Source organism: Mobula birostris, unplaced genomic scaffold (assembly GCF_030028105.1).
Source record: "Mobula birostris isolate sMobBir1 unplaced genomic scaffold, sMobBir1.hap1 scaffold_1591, whole genome shotgun sequence".
Classification (NCBI taxonomy): Eukaryota; Metazoa; Chordata; class Chondrichthyes; order Myliobatiformes; family Myliobatidae; genus Mobula; species Mobula birostris.
In genome coordinates, this window is record NW_027274633.1 from 46,119 (window position 1) to 67,592 (window position 21,474).

Here is a 21,474-nt window from a genome sequence, read left to right on the forward strand (position 1 = left end):
GCTGAGGGATCTGGCAGGGTCGGTCTGTCTCTCTCTCTCACTCACTCAATCTCACACACACACAGAGTCACAGACACACGTGCACACGGGGGTGTGTGGGGGTGGGTGTGTGTGTGTGTTTGTGTGTGTGTGTGTGTCTGTCTCTCTGTGTCTGTCTCTGTCTCTGTCTCTCTCACCCACCGACACAAACACACATGGAATGCTGAGGGATCTGGCAGGGTCTGTCTCTCTCTCTCACTCAATCTCACACACACACAGAGTCACAGACACACGTGCACACGGGGGTGTGTGGAGGTGGGTGGGTGTGTGTGTGTGTGTGTGTGTGTGTCTGTCTGTCTCTCTGTCTCTGTCTCTGTCTCTCTCACCCACCGACACAAACACACATGGAATGCTGAGGGATCTGGCAGGGTCTGTCTCTCTCTCTCTCACTCACTCACTCACTCACTCACTCACTCACTCACTCACTCACTCAATCTCTCTCTCTCACACACACACACACACACACAGAGTCACAGACACACGTGCACACGGAGTGCTGAGGGATCTGCCAAGCTGTACAGAGGGCAGTAAAGGGAGAAGGGCCGAGGCCCTTCATTATGCCTCTGTGCTGACGCCTGAGCAGACTGACTGGTTTTGCAGCGGGGTGGGTGCACGGATGTAGAAACAGGAGGGAGGGCACGGCAGGAGGGAAATGTGTCGCGGGCTGACGGCGGCCCTGTGCCCCACTGCTCTGCAGGTGCGTTTTTGGCCGGCATGGCTCAGTGGTGGAGTGGGTGGGCGCGTGTGCGCGCCGTGGAAGGAAAGGGGTACTGATTATGCCTTGGTTGTGAAACAGGAAACGGATCGGCGAAATGCCTGCCGGAGGGAGGCACAGTGCCGTGCGTGAAGCAGGGGCACGTGGACGGATGTGGCAATTGTGGAGACGTGCGCCAAAGCTGGACGCCGAGTAGGTAGGTGTAAGCATGAGACGTTTGAGTGATCTTGGGGTTTGGGACGTGATTCTGAGCGAGGCTAGAGATGCACTGCACTGCCGATGTATATTGGGGAGGTCTGAGTGGGTGGAGTGGGGGGTTGTGCCTCTGCCTTACCTTGAACGGTGGGCGGGGCTTTGGGCCTGGGGCAGGCAGACGCATCAGAGGAGGCCAGGAGGCCAGGCCAGGCCAGGGCAGGGCAGGTAGGCAGAGTTTTGCTGATGCTATGGCTAGGTGGTGATGCTTGTAGCTGGTCTGTCTGTCTGGGCAGGAGAGCAGCAGTCTTGGCAGTCTGGTGCAGGCGGGGAGGATGCAGGGTGCAGGAGCACCGGGCCCTGTTGTGCCGGCGGCGGCGGCGCCCCGTTGCTCTGTAGCCGGGCTCCATCGGATGCCTCCCTCCCTTCCTTCCTTCCTCCCTCCCGTCCGCGTGCCCTGGCTGCTGGCACACTTGAACGAGCCTGCCTGTCCGACAGGCTGGCTGGCTGCTGGTGAAATTGCAGCAGAGCCAGTGACTCGATATCGTTCGTTCCTTCCTTCCTTCCTTCCTTCCTTCCTTCCTTCCTTCCTTCGCCCGCCCGTCCATCCGTCCGTCCGTCCGTCGCGTCCTCCGTTGGCTTCAAGGAGCAGCTGAGAAGCCTGAGCCTGAGAAGTGGAGCGAGTGTGGCGGGACAGAAAAGGTCTTTCGGCCTGCTCCACTTCACTCTGCTTCTGTGCTTGGTGCAGGCAGCAGCCGAGTGAGCAGGCATCAGAATGAGTGCGCCGGTTGAGCAGTTTGCTTCAGGAATGAATGCCAAGGGGCATCTCTCATGAAGTTGCTGCCTTGCCTGCAGCACCTGATCTGGTTGCAGCCCGGATGTGCACTTGATCTTAGCCAAACGGCCCAGATATGATGCCCGTGCTGTTGTTGAGTTGTCTGCACATTGCGTGAGTGAGTGAGTGAGTGAGCTGTATCGACAGACAGACACAGACACAGGAGAGGTGTAGAGCAAGCAGCTCTCCTCTCTCTCCATGTGCGTGCATGCTTGTCTGTGCTGCTGTGCCGCCGCCGCCGCCTGATGGAGCTTTCGTCGTTTTTCTTTTCTTTGCTACTTTGAAATTCCCCAGAAGGGGAGTGCACCGTTCCCAGAGGCACTGCAATACCGGGTCGATGCGTGGAGTGGACGGAGCAAGCCCCTATTCCATCTCCCTGTTCCAAAAATCAATTTAATATATGGTCCCCAGATAAGGGACGTATCAGATATTAAACTGATAAGAACAGATACTACACTTGATCTTAGCCAAAAGGCCGAGAAGCGATGCAGGCGGCCTCTTGAGTCGGCTACATCCTGCCTAGCCTCTGGTGTTTAGATTGAAGCAGGAGGCCTGGCAAAGACCTTGCTGCCCTGGCCCGCTGGCAGCTCTCCCCTAGGTTGTCTGGGATCGGTGGGTGTGCTGGACAGCTGTTGCCTACCTGGTCCGTCCTGAGTGCAACTTGTCAGAGGCTATGTAAAGCTGCCAGTGATCCACCAATCATCTGGGAGTGGGGCCGTACCTACGGGCGCCTACGTCACTGGCACACTGCCTACGTCAAGGCTGCCGGCTTCCTCGGCTGGCTCCCAGGTCGGTCTCAGAGGCTGGCTCAACTTGCACTGCTCTCCTGGTCGTGGGAGGCTGGTCACGCTGTCCTGTCTGCACAAAAGTCTGCAGGGGGAGTGGGAGCAGGCCGCTCGGCCCTTCAAGGGCGTCCCTGCACTCGGCAAAGAGAGCGCGCCTCTCGGCTTTGCGTGCCCCAGCTGGCTGGCGCATCCAGCTGAACGGTCTCCTTCGGAGGCTCTGCCCTCTCCGGGAGGGAGCGAGCGGATGGGACTGCACCGGGCGACAAAGGCAGAGGCCACGTGCGCCGCTCAAGACCGGTTACGAGGTTTGTGGACGTGGCCAAAGTCCGCGGGCAGAAAAGCCTCCTGGCAAGCTTGGGAATAGGAAGATGTCAGCTACAGGTGTGCCTGAGGAGAAACAATGGGTGTGCTCTCCAAGCCGAAGGCTGAAGTGCAGCCATTCACACCTCTGTGCCTTTATTTTGATGTGTGTGGAATTACAATTGTTGAGTGGCTTGAGTTTGTTTCATCTCACAGAAGCTGTAGACTTTGCGTCTGCACAGGCTATCATTGGACACAGTGGTGTCTTCTCCCCTGCTCCCCCACCACCTTTTTTTACCAGGGTGGATGGGGGTGGGTGGGTGTGTGTGTGTGTCTGTCTGTCTCTCTGTGTCTGTCTCTGTCTCTCTCACCCACCGACACAAACACACATGGAATGCTGAGGGATCTGGCAGGGTCGGTCTGTCTCTCTCTCTCACTCACTCAATCTCACACACACACAGAGTCACAGACACACGTGCACACGGGGGTGTGTGGGGGTGGGTGTGTGTGTGTGTTTGTGTGTGTGTGTGTGTCTGTCTCTCTGTGTCTGTCTCTGTCTCTGTCTCTCTCACCCACCGACACAAACACACATGGAATGCTGAGGGATCTGGCAGGGTCTGTCTCTCTCTCTCACTCAATCTCACACACACACAGAGTCACAGACACACGTGCACACGGGGGTGTGTGGAGGTGGGTGGGGGTGTGTGTGTGTGTGTGTGTGTGTCTGTCTGTCTCTCTGTCTCTGTCTCTGTCTCTCTCACCCACCGACACAAACACACATGGAATGCTGAGGGATCTGGCAGGGTCTGTCTCTCTCTCTCTCACTCACTCACTCACTCACTCACTCACTCACTCAATCTCTCTCTCTCACACACACACACACACACACAGAGTCACAGACACACGTGCACACGGAGTGCTGAGGGATCTGCCAAGCTGTACAGAGGGCAGTAAAGGGAGAAGGGCCGAGGCCCTTCATTATGCCTCTGTGCTGACGCCTGAGCAGACTGACTGGTTTTGCAGCGGGGTGGGTGCACGGATGTAGAAACAGGAGGGAGGGCACGGCAGGAGGGAAATGTGTCGCGGGCTGACGGCGGCCCTGTGCCCCACTGCTCTGCAGGTGCGTTTTTGGCCGGCATGGCTCAGTGGTGGAGTGGGTGGGCGCGTGTGCGCGCCGTGGAAGGAAAGGGGTACTGATTATGCCTTGGTTGTGAAACAGGAAACGGATCGGCGAAATGCCTGCCGGAGGGAGGCACAGTGCCGTGCGTGAAGCAGGGGCACGTGGACGGATGTGGCAATTGTGGAGACGTGCGCCAAAGCTGGACGCCGAGTAGGTAGGTGTAAGCATGAGACGTTTGAGTGATCTTGGGGTTTGGGACGTGATTCTGAGCGAGGCTAGAGATGCACTGCACTGCCGATGTATATTGGGGAGGTCTGAGTGGGTGGAGTGGGGGGTTGTGCCTCTGCCTTACCTTGAACGGTGGGCGGGGCTTTGGGCCTGGGGCAGGCAGACGCATCAGAGGAGGCCAGGAGGCCAGGCCAGGCCAGGGCAGGGCAGGTAGGCAGAGTTTTGCTGATGCTATGGCTAGGTGGTGATGCTTGTAGCTGGTCTGTCTGTCTGGGCAGGAGAGCAGCAGTCTTGGCAGTCTGGTGCAGGCGGGGAGGATGCAGGGTGCAGGAGCACCGGGCCCTGTTGTGCCGGCGGCGGCGGCGCCCCGTTGCTCTGTAGCCGGGCTCCATCGGATGCCTCCCTCCCTTCCTTCCTTCCTCCCTCCCGTCCGCGTGCCCTGGCTGCTGGCACACTTGAACGAGCCTGCCTGTCCGACAGGCTGGCTGGCTGCTGGTGAAATTGCAGCAGAGCCAGTGACTCGATATCGTTCGTTCCTTCCTTCCTTCCTTCCTTCCTTCCTTCCTTCCTTCCTTCGCCCGCCCGTCCATCCGTCCGTCCGTCCGTCGCGTCCTCCGTTGGCTTCAAGGAGCAGCTGAGAAGCCTGAGCCTGAGAAGTGGAGCGAGTGTGGCGGGACAGAAAAGGTCTTTCGGCCTGCTCCACTTCACTCTGCTTCTGTGCTTGGTGCAGGCAGCAGCCGAGTGAGCAGGCATCAGAATGAGTGCGCCGGTTGAGCAGTTTGCTTCAGGAATGAATGCCAAGGGGCATCTCTCATGAAGTTGCTGCCTTGCCTGCAGCACCTGATCTGGTTGCAGCCCGGATGTGCACTTGATCTTAGCCAAACGGCCCAGATATGATGCCCGTGCTGTTGTTGAGTTGTCTGCACATTGCGTGAGTGAGTGAGTGAGTGAGCTGTATCGACAGACAGACACAGACACAGGAGAGGTGTAGAGCAAGCAGCTCTCCTCTCTCTCCATGTGCGTGCATGCTTGTCTGTGCTGCTGTGCCGCCGCCGCCGCCTGATGGAGCTTTCGTCGTTTTTCTTTTCTTTGCTACTTTGAAATTCCCCAGAAGGGGAGTGCACCGTTCCCAGAGGCACTGCAATACCGGGTCGATGCGTGGAGTGGACGGAGCAAGCCCCTATTCCATCTCCCTGTTCCAAAAATCAATTTAATATATGGTCCCCAGATAAGGGACGTATCAGATATTAAACTGATAAGAACAGATACTACACTTGATCTTAGCCAAAAGGCCGAGAAGCGATGCAGGCGGCCTCTTGAGTCGGCTACATCCTGCCTAGCCTCTGGTGTTTAGATTGAAGCAGGAGGCCTGGCAAAGACCTTGCTGCCCTGGCCCGCTGGCAGCTCTCCCCTAGGTTGTCTGGGATCGGTGGGTGTGCTGGACAGCTGTTGCCTACCTGGTCCGTCCTGAGTGCAACTTGTCAGAGGCTATGTAAAGCTGCCAGTGATCCACCAATCATCTGGGAGTGGGGCCGTACCTACGGGCGCCTACGTCACTGGCACACTGCCTACGTCAAGGCTGCCGGCTTCCTCGGCTGGCTCCCAGGTCGGTCTCAGAGGCTGGCTCAACTTGCACTGCTCTCCTGGTCGTGGGAGGCTGGTCACGCTGTCCTGTCTGCACAAAAGTCTGCAGGGGGAGTGGGAGCAGGCCGCTCGGCCCTTCAAGGGCGTCCCTGCACTCGGCAAAGAGAGCGCGCCTCTCGGCTTTGCGTGCCCCAGCTGGCTGGCGCATCCAGCTGAACGGTCTCCTTCGGAGGCTCTGCCCTCTCCGGGAGGGAGCGAGCGGATGGGACTGCACCGGGCGACAAAGGCAGAGGCCACGTGCGCCGCTCAAGACCGGTTACGAGGTTTGTGGACGTGGCCAAAGTCCGCGGGCAGAAAAGCCTCCTGGCAAGCTTGGGAATAGGAAGATGTCAGCTACAGGTGTGCCTGAGGAGAAACAATGGGTGTGCTCTCCAAGCCGAAGGCTGAAGTGCAGCCATTCACACCTCTGTGCCTTTATTTTGATGTGTGTGGAATTACAATTGTTGAGTGGCTTGAGTTTGTTTCATCTCACAGAAGCTGTAGACTTTGCGTCTGCACAGGCTATCATTGGACACAGTGGTGTCTTCTCCCCTGCTCCCCCACCACCTTTTTTTACCAGGGTGGATGGGGGTGGGTGGGTGTGTGTGTGTGTCTGTCTGTCTCTCTGTGTCTGTCTCTGTCTCTCTCACCCACCGACACAAACACACATGGAATGCTGAGGGATCTGGCAGGGTCGGTCTGTCTCTCTCTCTCACTCACTCAATCTCACACACACACAGAGTCACAGACACACGTGCACACGGGGGTGTGTGGGGGTGGGTGTGTGTGTGTGTTTGTGTGTGTGTGTGTGTCTGTCTCTCTGTGTCTGTCTCTGTCTCTGTCTCTCTCACCCACCGACACAAACACACATGGAATGCTGAGGGATCTGGCAGGGTCTGTCTCTCTCTCTCACTCAATCTCACACACACACAGAGTCACAGACACACGTGCACACGGGGGTGTGTGGAGGTGGGTGGGTGTGTGTGTGTGTGTGTGTGTGTGTCTGTCTGTCTCTCTGTCTCTGTCTCTGTCTCTCTCACCCACCGACACAAACACACATGGAATGCTGAGGGATCTGGCAGGGTCTGTCTCTCTCTCTCTCACTCACTCACTCACTCACTCACTCACTCACTCACTCACTCACTCAATCTCTCTCTCTCACACACACACACACACACACAGAGTCACAGACACACGTGCACACGGAGTGCTGAGGGATCTGCCAAGCTGTACAGAGGGCAGTAAAGGGAGAAGGGCCGAGGCCCTTCATTATGCCTCTGTGCTGACGCCTGAGCAGACTGACTGGTTTTGCAGCGGGGTGGGTGCACGGATGTAGAAACAGGAGGGAGGGCACGGCAGGAGGGAAATGTGTCGCGGGCTGACGGCGGCCCTGTGCCCCACTGCTCTGCAGGTGCGTTTTTGGCCGGCATGGCTCAGTGGTGGAGTGGGTGGGCGCGTGTGCGCGCCGTGGAAGGAAAGGGGTACTGATTATGCCTTGGTTGTGAAACAGGAAACGGATCGGCGAAATGCCTGCCGGAGGGAGGCACAGTGCCGTGCGTGAAGCAGGGGCACGTGGACGGATGTGGCAATTGTGGAGACGTGCGCCAAAGCTGGACGCCGAGTAGGTAGGTGTAAGCATGAGACGTTTGAGTGATCTTGGGGTTTGGGACGTGATTCTGAGCGAGGCTAGAGATGCACTGCACTGCCGATGTATATTGGGGAGGTCTGAGTGGGTGGAGTGGGGGGTTGTGCCTCTGCCTTACCTTGAACGGTGGGCGGGGCTTTGGGCCTGGGGCAGGCAGACGCATCAGAGGAGGCCAGGAGGCCAGGCCAGGCCAGGGCAGGGCAGGTAGGCAGAGTTTTGCTGATGCTATGGCTAGGTGGTGATGCTTGTAGCTGGTCTGTCTGTCTGGGCAGGAGAGCAGCAGTCTTGGCAGTCTGGTGCAGGCGGGGAAGATGCAGGGTGCAGGAGCACCGGGCCCTGTTGTGCCGGCGGCGGCGGCGCCCCGTTGCTCTGTAGCCGGGCTCCATCGGATGCCTCCCTCCCTTCCTTCCTTCCTCCCTCCCGTCCGCGTGCCCTGGCTGCTGGCACACTTGAACGAGCCTGCCTGTCCGACAGGCTGGCTGGCTGCTGGTGAAATTGCAGCAGAGCCAGTGACTCGATATCGTTCGTTCCTTCCTTCCTTCCTTCCTTCCTTCCTTCCTTCCTTCCTTCGCCCGCCCGTCCATCCGTCCGTCCGTCCGTCGCGTCCTCCGTTGGCTTCAAGGAGCAGCTGAGAAGCCTGAGCCTGAGAAGTGGAGCGAGTGTGGCGGGACAGAAAAGGTCTTTCGGCCTGCTCCACTTCACTCTGCTTCTGTGCTTGGTGCAGGCAGCAGCCGAGTGAGCAGGCATCAGAATGAGTGCGCCGGTTGAGCAGTTTGCTTCAGGAATGAATGCCAAGGGGCATCTCTCATGAAGTTGCTGCCTTGCCTGCAGCACCTGATCTGGTTGCAGCCCGGATGTGCACTTGATCTTAGCCAAACGGCCCAGATATGATGCCCGTGCTGTTGTTGAGTTGTCTGCACATTGCGTGAGTGAGTGAGTGAGTGAGCTGTATCGACAGACAGACACAGACACAGGAGAGGTGTAGAGCAAGCAGCTCTCCTCTCTCTCCATGTGCGTGCATGCTTGTCTGTGCTGCTGTGCCGCCGCCGCCGCCTGATGGAGCTTTCGTCGTTTTTCTTTTCTTTGCTACTTTGAAATTCCCCAGAAGGGGAGTGCACCGTTCCCAGAGGCACTGCAATACCGGGTCGATGCGTGGAGTGGACGGAGCAAGCCCCTATTCCATCTCCCTGTTCCAAAAATCAATTTAATATATGGTCCCCAGATAAGGGACGTATCAGATATTAAACTGATAAGAACAGATTTTTTTTTTTTTTTTTTATTTCAAAATATACTTTATTCAAAAATAAATATATACAATAAACCATTCAATAACTTTTCATCCTTTACATACGTTTCCATTATACTCAGTAAAATACCCGTGTTTATAGCCACCCACGTGGCACTCCAGTAGTTCAGCTTAGCATCTCATTGTTGAGGGGTATCCTCCCCGCCCACCGACCCCTCCCACTCCCACGGGTGGAGAAACCTATACTGTGGTCCTTCCCCACCGGGCCCTTGCGGTGGCTGCACCAAGTTTCAGTGCGTCCCTCAGCACGTACTCCTGCAGCCGAGAGTGTGCCAGTCGGCAGCATTCTCCCACGGACATCTCCATGTGCTGGTAGATCATCAAGTTTCGGGCTGACCAAATAGCGTCTTTCACCGAGTTGATGATCTGCCAGCAGCACCGGATGTTGGTCTCCGTGTGCGTCCCCGGGAACAGCCCGTAGATCAGAGAGTCCTCTGTCACGCAGCTGCTGGGGATGAAACGTGACACTAGCCCGTCCATCCTCCTCCACACCCTCTTTGCGAACTGGCAGTGTGCAAAGAGGTGGGTCACAGACTCCTCCTCACTGCAGTCCTCCCGTGGGCAGTGGGGTGCGGAGACGACGTTCCGGGCGTACAGGAGGGCTCTGACTGGGAGGGCCCCTCTCACCGCCAGCCAGGCGAGGTCTTGGTGCCTGTTGGTGAGATCTGGCGATGAGGCATTTTGCCAGATGAACTGGACAGTCTGCTCAGGGAACCACCCCACTGTGTCCATCACGTCCTTCTCCTGCAGTGCCTGCAGGACACTTCGTGCCGACCACTGCCTGATGGCCTTGTGGTCAAAGGCGTTCTCCTGGAAGAACTTTGCTACGTGGGATAGGTATGCCGGCAACGACCAGCTGACTGGGGCGTTGCGCGGGAGTGGGGCCAGACCCATCCTTCGCAGCCAGGGCGACAAGTAGAACCTGGGCACATAGTGGTACTTGGTGCCCACATACCTGGGCTCTACACACAACCTGATGCAGCCACATACGAAGCTGGCCATCAGGGTGAGGGCGACATTGGGGACGTTCTTGCCCCCGTTGTCCAGGGACTTGTGCATGGCGGTCCGTCTCACCCGCTCCATCTTGGATCCCCAGACGAATCTGAAGACAGCCCGGGTGATTTCCGAGCTGTAGGAGCGGGGGACGGGCCAGACCTGCGCCAAGTACAGCAGCCCTGAGAGCACCTCACACCTGATGACCAGGTTCTTGCCCGTTATCGACAGGGAGCGCCCTCCCCACAGTCCCAGTTTCTGTTTCACCTTGGCAGTCCGCTCCTGCCAGTTCTTGTTGCACGCCTCAGCCCCTCCGAACCAGATCCCCAACACCTTCACGTGGTCAGACCTGATGGTGAAGGGGACGCTGGATCGGTCGGGCCAGTTGCCAAAGAGCATGGCTTCGCTCTTCGTGCGGTTGACCCTGGCCCCCGACGCTAGCTCGACCTGTTCGCAGGTGCCAATCAACCTGCGAACTGACCTCGGATCAGAGCAGAAGACGGTGACGTCGTCCATGTACAGGGAGGTTTTCACTTGGGTCCCTCCACTGCCTGGCAGCGTCACCCCTCTTATGCCCTCATCCCTCCTGATGGCTTCCACAAAGGGTTCTATGCAGCAGACAAACAAGACAGGGGAGAGGGGGCAGCCCTGCCTGACTCCAGACCTGATGGGGAAGCTGTCTGTTTCCCACCCGTTGACCTGGACTGCACTACGGATGTCTGTGTAGAGCAGTCTGATCCAATTCCGGATTCCCTCCCCAAATCCCATTTTGGAGAGCACGTCCGCCATGTACATGTGCGATATCCTGTCGAAGGCTTTCTCCTGGTCCAAGCTGACCAGGCAGGCGTCCACCCCCCTGTCCTGCACGTAGGCGATGGTGTCCCTCAGCAGCGCGAGGCTGTCTGAGATCTTCCTGCCCGGTACAGCACAGGTTTGGTCCGGGTGGATCACCTGTCCCAGAGCAGACTTGACCCTGTTGGCGATAGCCTTGGACAGGATCTTGTAGTCCACATTCAGGAGAGAGATGGGTCTCCAATTCCTAATGTCCTCCCTTTCCCCCTTCTGCTTGTAGATGAGGGTGATGATGCCCTTCCTCATGGACTCAGACATACTGCCGGCCAGAAGCATAGCGTTGTACACTTCCAGCAGGTCTGGGCCCATCCAGTTCCACAGAGCCGAGTACAACTCGGCCGGTAAGCCGTCGCTTCCGGGAGTCTTACCCGACCCGAAGGAACGGATGGAGCCTGTCAGCTCGTCCAGGGTCAGTGGCCGATCCAGACTCTCCCGCTTGCCGTCGTCTAAGACCTGCGTGATAGACGACAGGAAGTTGCGGGAGGCTGTGGATTCTGTGGCCTTTTCCTCGTACAGACCGGCATAGAAGGACTTGCAGATCCTCAGTATGTCGGTCTGCGAGGACGCGACTGAGCCGTCCTCTTCCTTAAGGTTGTGGATCACAGAGCTCCCCCTGTGCACCTTTTGGAAGAAGAAGCGTGAGCACGTCTCGTCCTGCTCCACGGTTTGGACCCTTGATCGGAAGATGATCTTGGAGGATTCCGCGGCGAGGTGCTGGGCTTGCCGGCCCTTCACCTCTCGCAGTTCCTCCCTGACATCCACCCCCTTCGACTGCAGAAGGAGAAGTTGCTGCAACTCTGTCTGGAGTTTACGCAGTTCCCTCTGCTCCTGCCTTGCCTTCTGAATACCCTTGCGGATGAAGAACCTCTTAATGTTCTCCTTGGTGGCTTCCCACCAGTGAACCGGGGAATCAAAGAAGGCTTTCAAGGTTCTCCAACCTGTGTACTCCCTCTCTAGTTCCTCGATGTTCTCTGAGGTCAGCAGCTTTACGTTCAGCTTCCACGTCCCCCTGCCTGCCTTCTGGTCCTCCCGTAAGTGACAGGTGGCTCTCAGAAGGCAGTGGTCAGAGAAGAACACCGGCGTGACGTCGGTGGACCTGACCGTGAGGGACTCAGACAGGAAGAGGAAGTCGATCCGGGAGCGGGCTGAGCCGTCCGATCGTGTCCAGGTGGCTTGCGGCTGTGCTCCACCTGTGGGGGTGCCAAAGGCGTCGCGCAGCTTGGCTGTCTTCACTATTTCCCTCAGGAGTCTAGAGGTACTGTCTAGCCTGCCGTCGGCACTGCCGGGTCCTCCAGCCGCATCAATGGTGCAATTGAAGTCTCCGGCCAGAACGACCGGCTGGGTCGTCACCAGCAGCCGTGGGAGCTGCTCGAAGACGGCCAGCCGCTCGCTCCGCACGGGGGAGGCGTACATGTTGATCAGCCGGAGCGGAGTGCCCCGGTATTTGACGTCTGCTACCAGGAGGCGCCCCGCAACCACCTCTTTAACTTGGGTGATTGAGAAGTTGCCTCCCCGCAGCAGAATCCCCAGGCCGGAAGCGCGACAATCGTTGCCCCCCGACCACACCGACAAACCTTTTTTCCACCACCGTGACCACCTCCGGTAGTTACGGAGATGTGGTAGTCCACACTCCTGGAGGAAGGTCACATCGGCCTTTACAGTGTCCAGGTACTGGAGCGTGCTGACGCATCGCCCAGTACTCTTCAAACTTCGCACATTCAAGCACGCCAATTTAAGGTCTGCCATCGTTAAGTCTTTTATTTTGGCTGCTCTCCGTCCTCGCTCTTGCCATCCTGAGCCTTCATCCCCACCGCCTTTGTGAAGTTTTCCACCTCCTGTGGGCTCAGGTACTGCTGGTAGTACTCCTCCGTGTGTGGCCGTTCTGGTTCTGGGTCTGGGCCCGGGGGGTTGCTGACTTCCTGGGCTGCTTCCCCTTCCGGCTGCTGGGTACCAGCCGTGGCTCTGCTCCCGGATTCCCGGAGCTCTGTGCGTCTGCTGCTCTCCGCCTCCTGTACTTGGGGGGTGGCCAGCAGACTTTCTCCCCTCTCTCTCCTCCTCTCCACCTGTTCTGCCAGCCGCTTCTTCCGCCGGGGCTGCTGGCCTTCCCCAACTCCTTCCTCCTCTGAAGAGGACAGGGTACCAGGGGCTGCGTGGTTCCCTGCCCTTTTCTGGCGTTGCTCCGCCTTCTGTCGCTTGGCCGCCGCCTTTTGGGTCTTTTTTCGTTTCACGACCTTCCATTCGGTTTCCGCCTCCGCTCTCCCCTCCTCCATGGACTCCTGCTCGTCGTTTGCCTGGTCCTGGAGGGTCTGCAGTGGGGTGGCAGGTCTTGGGGTGCTTGCACCTTCCTCCCTGGTCTCGTCATCCGTCCTGTCGGGTGCCTCATCTGCAGCGCTGGCGGGTACGTCCGCATCAGCCTGGGCCCTTTCAGGGCCAGCACCTCCCCTGGTCGCCTGTGCGTAGGTGCCCCCACGCTTCGGGCAGGCTCTGTACAGGTGGCCGGCCTGTCCGCAGAGGTTGCAGGCCTTGGCCTGCGTGCAGTCTTTGGTCAGGTGGCCTTCCATTTTACAGTTCTTGCACATCACCACCCTGCACTGGGCTGCGATGTGCCCTTCCTTGCCGCAGTTTCGGCACACCCTGGGTTGTCCCGCGTACACCATGTACCCTCGGTTCCCTCCGATGGCGAAGACGGAGGGGGGGTGGATGATGCCGCCGTTGGAATCCAACCTCAGCTTCACCTTCACCTGCCGTTTGCTGGTCCAGATTCCCAGCCCGTCCTTCACATCTGCTGGTGCTCCTACGCTCTCCACATACCGAGCGAGGAACGTAAGGACATCTACCACTGGCACGTGCGGGTTGAACATGTGCACCGTGATTGTCCTTTCCTGTTGCGTAGCCGTTGCAAAGAGGGGCTGTGCTTTCAGCAGCGACAGCGGCGCCTCTGTCCCCTTCAGCTGAAGCTGCTGGTACAGCTTCTGCCACCCTGCAGCCTGCCGGAAAGTGACATCGAAGAAGCCTGCGAAGTCCTGAACACAGTAGATGTCATCGGGCGTAAATCCGCAGCAATCCAGCAAGACCTTCCGGATGAAGGTCTCTCGGGTGAAGCCGGTGCCCCCGTTCCGGTCTCGCACTGTCAGCCTGACAGTGTTCTTGATACCCTGGCCTCGAGCTGATGTACTGCTCGCTGCTGCCATCTTCTAACTCACTGCTGTCGTCGCTGGTATGGGGTGTTAGATTGGAGGCCAATCAGCATTAGGATCCACCCCTGCGTCAGCGCGAACTCTCCTCCTCCTCCGCCTTCTGGTCTGATAAGAACAGATACTACACTTGATCTTAGCCAAAAGGCCGAGAAGCGATGCAGGCGGCCTCTTGAGTCGGCTACATCCTGCCTAGCCTCTGGTGTTTAGATTGAAGCAGGAGGCCTGGCAAAGACCTTGCTGCCCTGGCCCGCTGGCAGCTCTCCCCTAGGTTGTCTGGGATCGGTGGGTGTGCTGGACAGCTGTTGCCTACCTGGTCCGTCCTGAGTGCAACTTGTCAGAGGCTATGTAAAGCTGCCAGTGATCCACCAATCATCTGGGAGTGGGGCCGTACCTACGGGCGCCTACGTCACTGGCACACTGCCTACGTCAAGGCTGCCGGCTTGCTCCCAGGTCGGTCTCAGAGGCTGGCTCAACTTGCACTGCTCTCCTGGTCGTGGGAGGCTGGTCACGCTGTCCTGTCTGCACAAAAGTCTGCAGGGGGAGTGGGAGCAGGCCGCTCGGCCCTTCAAGGGCGTCCCTGCACTCGGCAAAGAGAGCGCGCCTCTCGGCTTTGCGTGCCCCAGCTGGCTGGCGCATCCAGCTGAACGGTCTCCTTCGGAGGCTCTGCCCTCTCCGGGAGGGAGCGAGCGGATGGGACTGCACTGGGCGACAAAGGCAGAGGCCACGTGCGCCGCTCAAGACCGGTTACGAGGTTTGTGGACGTGGCCAAAGTCCGCGGGCAGAAAAGCCTCCTGGCAAGCTTGGGAATAGGAAGATGTCAGCTACAGGTGTGCCTGAGGAGAAACAATGGGTGTGCTCTCCAAGCCGAAGGCTGAAGTGCAGCCATTCACACCTCTGTGCCTTTATTTTGATGTGTGTGGAATTACAATTGTTGAGTGGCTTGAGTTTGTTTCATCTCACAGAAGCTGTAGACTTTGCGTCTGCACAGGCTATCATTGGACACAGTGGTGTCTTCTCCCCTGCTCCCCCACCACCTTTTTTTACCAGGGTGGATGGGGGTGGGTGGGTGTGTGTGTGTGTCTGTCTGTCTCTCTGTGTCTGTCTCTGTCTCTCTCACCCACCGACACAAACACACATGGAATGCTGAGGGATCTGGCAGGGTCGGTCTGTCTCTCTCTCTCACTCACTCAATCTCACACACACACAGAGTCACAGACACACGTGCACACGGGGGTGTGTGGGGGTGGGTGTGTGTGTGTGTTTGTGTGTGTGTGTGTGTCTGTCTCTCTGTGTCTGTCTCTGTCTCTGTCTCTCTCACCCACCGACACAAACACACATGGAATGCTGAGGGATCTGGCAGGGTCTGTCTCTCTCTCTCACTCAATCTCACACACACACAGAGTCACAGACACACGTGCACACGGGGGTGTGTGGAGGTGGGTGGGTGTGTGTGTGTGTGTGTGTGTGTGTCTGTCTGTCTCTCTGTCTCTGTCTCTGTCTCTCTCACCCACCGACACAAACACACATGGAATGCTGAGGGATCTGGCAGGGTCTGTCTCTCTCTCACTCACTCACTCACTCACTCACTCACTCACTCACTCACTCACTCACTCACTCAATCTCTCTCTCTCACACACACACACACACACACAGAGTCACAGACACACGTGCACACGGAGTGCTGAGGGATCTGCCAAGCTGTACAGAGGGCAGTAAAGGGAGAAGGGCCGAGGCCCTTCATTATGCCTCTGTGCTGACGCCTGAGCAGACTGACTGGTTTTGCAGCGGGGTGGGTGCACGGATGTAGAAACAGGAGGGAGGGCACGGCAGGAGGGAAATGTGTCGCGGGCTGACGGCGGCCCTGTGCCCCACTGCTCTGCAGGTGCGTTTTTGGCCGGCATGGCTCAGTGGTGGAGTGGGTGGGCGCGTGTGCGCGCCGTGGAAGGAAAGGGGTACTGATTATGCCTTGGTTGTGAAACAGGAAACGGATCGGCGAAATGCCTGCCGGAGGGAGGCACAGTGCCGTGCGTGAAGCAGGGGCACGTGGACGGATGTGGCAATTGTGGAGACGTGCGCCAAAGCTGGACGCCGAGTAGGTAGGTGTAAGCATGAGACGTTTGAGTGATCTTGGGGTTTGGGACGTGATTCTGAGCGAGGCTAGAGATGCACTGCACTGCCGATGTATATTGGGGAGGTCTGAGTGGGTGGAGTGGGGGGTTGTGCCTCTGCCTTACCTTGAACGGTGGGCGGGGCTTTGGGCCTGGGGCAGGCAGACGCATCAGAGGAGGCCAGGAGGCCAGGCCAGGCCAGGGCAGGGCAGGTAGGCAGAGTTTTGCTGATGCTATGGCTAGGTGGTGATGCTTGTAGCTGGTCTGTCTATCTGGGCAGGAGAGCAGCAGTCTTGGCAGTCTGGTGCAGGCGGGGAGGATGCAGGGTGCAGGAGCACCGGGCCCTGTTGTGCCGGCGGCGGCGGCGCCCCGTTGCTCTGTAGCCGGGCTCCATCGGATGCCTCCCTCCCTTCCTTCCTTCCTCCCTCCCGTCCGCGTGCCCTGGCTGCTGGCACACTTGAACGAGCCTGCCTGTCCGACAGGCTGGCTGGCTGCTGGTGAAATTGCAGCAGAGCCAGTGACTCGATATCGTTCGTTCCTTCCTTCCTTCCTTCCTTCCTTCCTTCCTTCCTTCCTTCGCCCGCCCGTCCATCCGTCCGTCCGTCCGTCGCGTCCTCCGTTGGCTTCAAGGAGCAGCTGAGAAGCCTGAGCCTGAGAAGTGGAGCGAGTGTGGCGGGACAGAAAAGGTCTTTCGGCCTGCTCCACTTCACTCTGCTTCTGTGCTTGGTGCAGGCAGCAGCCGAGTGAGCAGGCATCAGAATGAGTGCGCCGGTTGAGCAGTTTGCTTCAGGAATGAATGCCAAGGGGCATCTCTCATGAAGTTGCTGCCTTGCCTGCAGCACCTGATCTGGTTGCAGCCCGGATGTGCACTTGATCTTAGCCAAACGGCCCAGATATGATGCCCGTGCTGTTGTTGAGTTGTCTGCACATTGCGTGAGTGAGTGAGTGAGTGAGCTGTATCGACAGACAGACACAGACACAGGAGAGGTGTAGAGCAAGCAGCTCTCCTCTCTCTCCATGTGCGTGCATGCTTGTCTGTGCTGCTGTGCCGCCGCCGCCGCCTGATGGAGCTTTCGTCGTTTTTCTTTTCTTTGCTACTTTGAAATTCCCCAGAAGGGGAGTGCACCGTTCCCAGAGGCACTGCAATACCGGGTCGATGCGTGGAGTGGACGGAGCAAGCCCCTATTCCATCTCCCTGTTCCAAAAATCAATTTAATATATGGTCCCCAGATAAGGGACGTATCAGATATTAAACTGATAAGAACAGATTTTTTTTTTTTGTTTTATTTCAAAATATACTTTATTCAAAAATAAATATATACAATAAACCATTCAATAACTTTTCATCCTTTACATACGTTTCCATTATACTCAGTAAAATACCCGTGTTTATAGCCACCCACGTGGCACTCCAGTAGTTCAGCTTAGCATCTCATTGTTGAGGGGTATACTCCTCGCCCACCGACCCCTCCCCCTCCCACGGGTGGAGAAACCTATACTGTGGTCCTTCCCCACCGGGCCCTTGCGGTGGCTGCACCAAGTTTCAGTGCGTCCCTCAGCACGTACTCCTGCAGCCGAGAGTGTGCCAGTCGGCAGCATTCTCCCACGGACATCTCCATGTGCTGGTAGATGATCAAGTTTCGGGCTGACCAAAGAGCGTCTTTCACCGAGTTGATGATCTGCCAGCAGCACCGGATGTTGGTCTCCGTGTGCGTCCCCGGGAACAGCCCGTAGATCAGAGAGTCCTCTGTCACGCAGCTGCTGGGGATGAAACGTGACACTAGCCCGTCCATCCTCCTCCACACCCTCTTTGCGAACTGGCAGTGTGCAAAGAGGTGGGTCACAGACTCCTCCTCACTGCAGTCCTCCCGTGGGCAGTGGGGTGCGGAGACGACGTTCCGGGCGTACAGGAGGGCTCTGACTGGGAGGGCCCCTCTCACTGCCAGCCAGGCGAGGTCTTGGTGCCTGTTGGTGAGATCTGGCGATGAGGCATTTTGCCAGATGAACTGGACAGTCTGCTCAGGGAACCACCCCACTGTGTCCATCACGTCCTTCTCCTGCAGTGCCTGCAGGACACTTCGTGCCGACCACTGCCTGATGGCCTTGTGGTCAAAGGCGTTCTCCTGGAAGAACTTTGCTACGTGGGATAGGTATGCCGGCAACGACCAGCTGACTGGGGCGTTGCGCGGGAGTGGGGCCAGACCCATCCTTCGCAGCCAGGGCGACAGGTAGAACCTGGGCACATAGTGGTACTTGGTGCCCACATACCTGGGCTCTACACACAACCTGATGCAGCCACATACGAAGCTGGCCATCAGGGTGAGGGCGACATTGGGGACGTTCTTGCCCCCGTTGTCCAGGGACTTGTGCATGGCGGTCCGTCTCACCCGCTCCATCTTGGATCCCCAGACGAATCTGAAGACAGCCCGGGTGATTTCCGAGCTGTAGGAGCGGGGGACGGGCCAGACCTGCGCCAAGTACAGCAGCCCTGAGAGCACCTCACACCTGATGACCAGGTTCTTGCCCGTTATCGACAGGGAGCGCCCTCCCCACAGTCCCAGTTTCTGTTTCACCTTGGCAGTCCGCTCCTGCCAGTTCTTGTTGCACGCCTCCGCCCCTCCGAACCAGATCCCCAACACCTTCACGTGGTCAGACCTGATGGTGAAGGGGACGCTGGATCGGTCGGGCCAGTTGCCAAAGAGCATGGCTTCGCTCTTCGTGCGGTTGACCCTGGCCCCCGACGCTAGCTCGAACTGTTCGCAGGTGCCAATCAACCTGCGAACTGACCCCGGATCAGAGCAGAAGACGGTGACGTCGTCCATGTACAGGGAGGTTTTCACTTGGGTCCCTCCACTGCCTGGCAGCGTCACCCCTCTTATGCCCTCATCCCTCCTGATGGCTTCCACAAAGGGTTCTATGCAGCAGACAAACAAGACAGGGGAGAGGGGGCAGCCCTGCCTGACTCCAGACCTGATGGGGAAGCTGTCTGTTTCCCACCCGTTGACCTGGACTGCACTACGGATGTCTGTGTAGAGCAGTCTGATCCAATTCCGGATTCCCTCCCCAAATCCCATTTTGGAGAGCACGTCCGCCATGTACGTGTGCGATATCCTGTCGAAGGCTTTCTCCTGGTCCAAGCTGACCAGGCAGGCGTCCACCCCCCTGTCCTGCACGTAGGCGATGGTGTCCCTCAGCAGCGCGAGGCTGTCTGAGATCTTCCTGCCCGGTACAGCACAGGTTTGGTCCGGGTGGATCACCTGTCCCAGAGCAGACTTGACCCTGTTGGCGATAGCCTTGGACAGGATCTTGTAGTCCACATTCAGGAGAGAGATGGGTCTCCAATTCCTAATGTCCTCCCTTTCCCCCTTCTGCTTGTAGATGAGGGTGATGATGCCCTTCCTCATGGACTCAGACATACTGCCGGCCAGAAGCATAGCGTTGTACACTTCCAGCAGGTCTGGGCCCATCCAGTTCCACAGAGCCGAGTACAACTCGGCCGGTAAGCCGTCGCTTCCGGGAGTCTTACCCGACCCGAAGGAACGGATGGAGCCTGTCAGCTCGTCCAGGGTCAGTGGCTGATCCAGACTCTCCCGCTTGCCGTCGTCTAAGACCTGCGTGATAGACGACAGGAAGTTGCGGGAGGCTGTGGATTCTGTGGCCTTTTCCTCGTACAGACCGGCATAGAAGGACTTGCAGATCCTCAGTATGTCGGTCTGCGAGGACGCGACTGAGCCGTCCTCTTCCTTAAGGTTGTGGATCACAGAGCTCCCCCTGTGCACCTTTTGGAAGAAGAAGCGTGAGCACGTCTCGTCCTGCTCCACGGTTTGGACCCTTGATCGGAAGATGATCTTGGAGGATTCAGCGGCGAGGTGCTGGGCTTGCCGGCCCTTCACCTCTCGCAGTTCCTCCCTGACATCCACCCCCTTCGACTGCAGAAGGAGAAGTTGCTGCAACTCTGTCTGGAGTTTACGCAGTTCCCTCTGCTCCTGCCTTGCCTTCTGAATACCCTTGCGGATGAAGAACCTCTTAATGTTCTCCTTGGTGGCTTCCCACCAGTGAACCGGGGAATCAAAGAAGGCTTTCAAGGTTCTCCAACCTGTGTACTCCCTCTCTAGTTCCTCGATGTTCTCTGGGGTCAGCAGCTTTACGTTCAGCTTCCACGTCCCCCTGCCTGCCTTCTGGTCCTCCCGTAGGTGACAGGTGGCTCTCAGAAGGCAGTGGTCAGAGAAGAACACCGGCGTGACGTCAGTGGACCTGACCGTGAGGGACTCAGACAGGAAGAGGAAGTCGATCCGGGAGCGGGCTGAGCCGTCCGATCGTGTCCAGGTGGCTTGCGGCTGTGCTCCACCTGTGGGGGTGCCAAAGGCGTCGCGCAGCTTGGCTGTCTTCACCATTTCCCTCAGGAGTCTAGAGGTACTGTCTAGCCTGCCGTCGGCACTGCCGGGTCCTCCAGCCGCATCAATGGTGCAATTGAAGTCTCCGGCCAGAACGACCGGCTGGGTCGTCACCAGCAGCTGTGGGAGCTGCTCGAAGACGGCCAGCCGCTCGCTCCGCACGGGGGAGGCGTACATGTTGATCAGCCGGAGCGGAGTGCCCCGGTATTTGACGTCTGCTACCAGGAGGCGCCCCGCAACCACCTCTTTCACTTGGGTGATTGAGAAGTTGCCTCCCCGCAGCAGAATCCCCAGGCCAGAAGCGCGACAATCGTTGCCCCCCGACCACACCGACAAACCTTTTTTCCACCACCGTGACCACCTCCGGTAGTTACGGAGATGTGGTAGTCCACACTCCTGGAGGAAGGTCACATCGGCCTTTACAGTGTCCAGGTACTGGAGCGTGCTGACGCATCGCCCAGTACTCTTCAAACTTCGCACATTCAAGCACGCCAATTTAAGGTCTGCCATCGTTAAGTCTTTTATTTTGGCTGCTCTCCGTCCTCACTCTTGCCATCCTGAGCCTTCATCCCCACCGCCTTTGTGAAGTTTTCCACCTCCTGTGGGCTCAGGTACTGCTGGTAGTACTCCTCCGTGTGTGGCCGTTCTGGTTCTGGGTCTGGGCCCGGGGGGTTGCTGACTTCCTGGGCTGCTTCCCCTTCCGGCTGCTGGGTACCAGCCGTGGCTCTGCTCCCGGGTTCCCGGAGCTCTGTGCGTCTGCTGCTCTCCGCCTCCTGTACTTGGGGGGTGGCCAGCAGACTTTCTCCCCTCTCTCTCCTCCTCTCCACCTGTTCTGCCAGCCGCTTCTTCCGCCGGGGCTGCTGGCCTCCCCCAACTCCTTCCTCCTCTGAAGAGGACAGGGTACCAGGGGCTGCGTGGTTCCCTGCCCTTTTCTGGCGTTGCTCCGCCTTCTGTCGCTTGGCCGCCGCCTTTTGGGTCTTTTTTCGTTTCACGACCTTCCATTCGGTTTCCGCCTCAGCTCTCCCCTCCTCCATGGACTCCTGCTCGTCGTTTGCCTGGTCCTGGAGGGTCTGCAGTGGGGTGGCAGGTCTTGGGGTGCTTGCACCTTCCTCCCTGGTCTCGTCATCCGTCCTGTCGGGTGC

At 58.1% G+C, this 21,474-nt stretch overlaps 4 non-coding genes and 1 pseudogene across 4 annotated transcripts; all 5 read right to left on the bottom strand.

The window, feature by feature from the left end:
* Positions 1 to 2,077: 2,077 nt before the first annotated feature.
* On the bottom strand, positions 2,078 to 2,268 carry LOC140192512 (U2 spliceosomal RNA). The gene has a single exon (XR_011884312.1). It is a non-coding gene; the product is annotated as a U2 spliceosomal RNA (small nuclear RNA).
* A 3,059-nt stretch (positions 2,269 to 5,327) lies between these two features.
* On the bottom strand, positions 5,328 to 5,518 carry LOC140192513 (U2 spliceosomal RNA). The gene has a single exon (XR_011884313.1). It is a non-coding gene; the product is annotated as a U2 spliceosomal RNA (small nuclear RNA).
* A 3,071-nt stretch (positions 5,519 to 8,589) lies between these two features.
* On the bottom strand, positions 8,590 to 8,772 carry LOC140192521 (U2 spliceosomal RNA). Its single transcript, XR_011884321.1, has one exon. It is a non-coding gene; the product is annotated as a U2 spliceosomal RNA (small nuclear RNA).
* A 5,080-nt stretch (positions 8,773 to 13,852) lies between these two features.
* LOC140192525 (U2 spliceosomal RNA) lies at positions 13,853 to 13,987 on the bottom strand (annotated as a pseudogene).
* Positions 13,988 to 17,053: 3,066 nt separating this feature from the next.
* LOC140192517 (U2 spliceosomal RNA) lies at positions 17,054 to 17,235 on the bottom strand. The gene has a single exon (XR_011884317.1). It is a non-coding gene; the product is annotated as a U2 spliceosomal RNA (small nuclear RNA).
* Between the last annotated feature and the right edge of the window lie 4,239 nt (positions 17,236 to 21,474).